The following is a 4,855-nucleotide window of genomic DNA, read 5'->3' as shown; positions in this document are numbered from 1 at the left end:
ACGCACGAGCGAGTCTGGGACCTTCAATGAACCCTTTCCCCACCATCAATGATAACATGAAGTGACCCCACTGAGTCGATCGTGAATGAGGAAATTCCTACATCCCTCAGCCAAAGTACATTCCGGGAAAGTTGGGACTTAACCACATTGGAAGGTACCGGCAAGATTAACGAGTGTGCCCCTGAATCCACAACGTACAACACCTGAATTTCAAGACCTTGATTAGATCCCCCCTCAACTATCTGCGTCAGAAGAGACACAAGACATGTTTGTGCAGCTTGTCCTCATAATCCAATCCATTAAGGCTGGGATTGTTGTGTTGAATTCAGGGGAAGCGATGGCCTAATGGTATTATCGCTAGAAACTCAGCTAATGTTCTGGGGGCCCGGGTTCGAATCCCGCCACGGCAGATGGTGGAATTTGAATTTAATCAAAAATATCTGGAATTAAGAATCTACTGATGACCATGAAACCATTGTCGATTGTCAGAAAAACCAATCTGGTTCACTAATGTCCCTTTAGGGAAGGAAATCTGCTGTCCTTACCCGGTCTGGCCTACATGTGACTCCAGAGCCACAGCAATGTGGTTGACTCTCAGCTGCCCTCTGATGTGGGCATAGCAAGCCACTCAGTTGTATCAGCATTTCACGAAGGCGGCTCACCACCACCTTCTCAAGGGGCAGCTAGGGATTGGCAATAAATGGGCAGCACGGTGGCACAGTGGGTTAGCACTGCTGCCTCACAGCGCCGGGGACCCGGGTTCGATTCCCAGCCTTGGGTCACTGTCTGTGTGGAGTTTGCACGTTCTCCCCGTGTCTGCGTGGGTTTCCTCCGGGTGCTCCGGTTTCCTCCCACAGTCTGAAAGACATGCTGGTTAGGGTGCATTGGCCGTGCTAAATTCTCCGTCAGTGTACCCGAACAGGTGCCGGAGTGTGGCGACTAGGGGAATTTCACAGTAACTTCATTGCCGCGTTAATGTGAGCCTCACTTGTGACACTAATAAATAAACTTTAACTTTATGCTGGTCTAGCCAGCGATGCACATGTCCCACGAATGAATAAAAAAATATAATTATATCCTTCTTGAAATGTGCGCACAACTCAAGATTGGATCTGACCAACCCCTAGAGACAAAGGTCCATATCCCATCTTTCTCTACTTATGCACTAGTTTTCAGTCCTTTAGCAAGGAGGGCACTGGCCCATCTTTTGACTGCTAATTGAAGTTGATGTACAGATGAGGGTCCCCAAATTTGTTCTTGAACCACATGGTTGTCGCTGGCTAGGTCAACGTATTTATTGCGCATTCCTAGTTGCACCAGAGAAATTGGTGGAGAGCCGCATTCTTGAACCGCGAAAGTCCACGTGGTGTAGGTACACCCACAGTGCTGTTAGAATGCTATTCGACCAACGACAGTGAAGGAACGACGACGTATTTCCAAGTCAGCATAGTGCCTGGCTTGGAAGGGCACCTCCAGGTGGTGGTGTTGCCAGGTGCTTGATGCCCTTGCCCGTCAAGGTGATGGAGGCCAAGGGTTTGGAAGGTGCTGTTGAAGGAGTCTTGGCAAATTGCTGCAGTGCCTCTTGTAGATGGTACACGCGGCTGCCGCTAAGTATCAGTAATAGAGGGAGTGAATTTTGGAGATGGTGGATGTTTAAGTTTACGTTTATTTTTTAATGTCACAAGTAGGCTTACATTAACACTGCAATGAAGTTACTGTGAAAATCTCCGAGTCGCCACACTCCAGTGCCTGTTTGGGTACACTGAGGGAGAATTTAGAATGGCCAATGCACCTAACCAGCCTCCCATCCATTGACTCTGTCTACACTTCCCGCTGCCTCGGCAAAGCAGCCAGCATAATCAAGGACCCCCTGCACTCTGGACATTCTCTCTTCCACCTTCTTCCGTCGAAGAAAAGATACAAAAGTCTGAGGTCACGTACCAACCGACTCAAGAACAGCTTCTTCCCTGCTGCCGTCAGACTTTTGAATGGACCTACCTCGCATTAAGTTGATCTTTCTCTACACCCTAGCTATGACTGTAACACTAAATTCTGCACTCTCTTGTTTCCTTCTCTATGAACGGTATGCTTTGTCTGTATAGCGCGCAAGAAACAATACTTTTCACTGTATCCCAATACATGCGACAATAATAAATCAAATCAAATGTCTTTCAGACTGTGGGAAGAAGCCAGAGCTCCCGTTGGGAACTCACATACACACGGGAAGAACATGCAGACTCTGCACAGACAGTGACCCAAGCCGGGAATCGAACCCAGATCCCTGCCGCTGTGAGGCAGCAATGCTAACCGCTGTCCCACCGTGCCGATTAAGTGGGGCTGCTTTGTCCTGATATTGGGCTTCTTGAGTGTTGTTGGAGCTGCACTCGTCCAGACAAGTAGAGAGTATTCCATCACACTCCTGCCTTGTGCCTTGTAGATGGTGGACAGGCTTTGGGGAGTCAGGAGGTGAGTTACTCACCGCAGGTTTCCCAGCCTCTGACCTGCTCTTGTAACCACAGTATTTTTTGAGGCACAATGATAGTCTCAACTAAGGGGGAAGTAATATGGTTGCAGGTTTAGAGGTTCTGTCGCCACAGATTGTGTGGTCAACATTCACAACTTGAACAGATAAATCAAGGCTGACACTCCAGTACAATCCTAAGGGTGAACTGCACTATTGGAGATGTTGTCTTTAGATTGAGATGTTAATCTGAGGGCCTGTCTGCCCACTCGGATGGACACAAAAGCTCTGGTGGCCATTCTTTCAAAGAAAAGCAACAGAGATCTTCCCGGTGTCCTGGCCAACATTCATCCCTCAACCAACACCGAAAGTTCAAGGTCTGGTCATTTATCACCTTGCCGTTTGTCGGAGCTTGTTGCACCCAAATTTGTCTGCTGTCTTTCCTACAAAGTTCTTAATTGGCTGTGAAGTGCTACAGGAGATCCTGAGACTATGGAAGGTGCTATATAAATGAAAGTCATTTTGAATTGCTAAAAAAAGTCCTTTTGTCGAAGTTTTTTGTCCTGCACTCCTCAGGACAACGGCAAGAATACCAATGTCGGGGGAAACATCAAGTTAATACTGTATGAGAAGAGGGTGTTGATTGTTTGGCAAGTGGACTTTTAGTGGTAGAGCAATTGCCATGGAGAATGCACCAGCTGATGGGTGACTGACAGTTAATTGTCAAGAACTTATTGAAATTTAAACTCGGCAGCTTGAGTCTGATTGGTCAAGGCGCTGTCTACCTGATACGCTGCAGGAAAGGATGTCCCAAGGCATGGTACATTGGGGAAACCATGCAGACGCTGCGACAACGGATGAATGAACACCGCTCGACAATCACCAGGCAAGACTGTTCTCTTCCTGTTGGGGAGCACTTCAGCGGTCACGGGCATTCGGCCTCTGATATTCGGGTAAGCGTTCTCCAAGGCGGCCTTCGCGACACACGACGGCGCAGAGTCGCTGAGCAGAGACTGATAGCCAAGTTCCGCACACACGAGGACGGCCTCAACTGGGATATTGGGTTCATGTCACACTATCTGTAACCCCCACAGTTGCGTGGACCTGCAGAGTTTCACTGGCTGTCTTGTCTGGAGACAATACACATCTTTTTAGCCTGTCTTGATGCTCTCTCCACTCACATTGTTTTGTTTCTTAAAGACTTGATTAGTTGTAAGTATTCGCATTCCAACCATTATTCATGTAAATTGAGTCTGTGTCTTTATATGCCCTGTTTGTGAACAGAATTCCCACTCACCTGAAGAAGGGGCTTGGAGCTCCGAAAGCTTGTGTGGCTTTTGCTACCAAATAAACCTGTTGGACCTTAACCTGGTGTTGTTAAACTTCTTACTGGGTCAAGGCGCTGCCAGGTGAAATGAACCAGCAAATGACTGTCACTTATTTTGTTTAGCTGAAACAGGTGCAATGTGTGTACCTGTTCTTTCTGTCTGCAAAGAACAGGGCCTTGTGTGTTACGTTATTCCCTTTCGACACTGTTGCAGAGGAAATGGGTGGATGAAGGGTGGGTGGAAATTGTGCAACTGATTTGCCCTCAGACACCACAATATAATTGATCGTAACACCGACATGGTTGACATGTTATACACTATACAAAGCACTGTCATCTAAAATGACAAAGAAGGAATAATGTTGTGATGAGGAAGATTGGTCATATTCAAGGTATTACACCTGAGGTCATACTTGGAATTTCCTTATTAAATCATTTTCATAAATTTTGTGTGCATGCACTTTTGTAAACTTTAAGTTACAATAAATGACGGCCCAGCATTTATTGTACCTGGGCTAATAATTAATAAATTTGGAATTGACAGCGATGTAATTGTGTAATTATTCAGTAATGATGATCATCAAACTATCATCAATTGTTGCAAAAAACCCCATCTGGTTCACTAATGTCCTTTGGGGAAGGAAATCCACCGTCCTTACCTGGTCTGGCCTACATCACGGGCGGCACGGTGGCATAGTGGTTAGCACTGCTGCCTCACTGCGCCATGGATCCGGGTTTGATTCCAGCCTTGGGTGGGTGTCTGTGTGGAGTTTGCACGTTCTCCCAGTGGCTGCATTGGGTTTCCGCCGGGTGCTCTGGTTTCCTCCCTCAGTTCAAAGATGTGCATGTTAGGTGGATTGGCCATGCTAAATTGCCCCTTAGTGTCTAAAAATGTGCAGGTTAGGTGGATTGGCCATGCTAAATTGCTTCTTAGTGTCTAAAAATGTGCAGGTTAGGTGGATTGGCCATGCTAACTTGCCCCTTAGTGTCCAATGATGTGCAGGTTTGGTGGATTGGCCATGCTAACTTGCCCCTTAGTGTCCAAAGATGTGCAGGTTTGGTGGATT

The sequence above is a fragment of the Mustelus asterias genome, chromosome 21, assembly GCF_964213995.1.
Source record: "Mustelus asterias chromosome 21, sMusAst1.hap1.1, whole genome shotgun sequence".
NCBI classification, from domain to species: domain Eukaryota; kingdom Metazoa; phylum Chordata; class Chondrichthyes; order Carcharhiniformes; family Triakidae; genus Mustelus; species Mustelus asterias.
Note: the sequence above shows the minus strand (reverse complement) of the source record.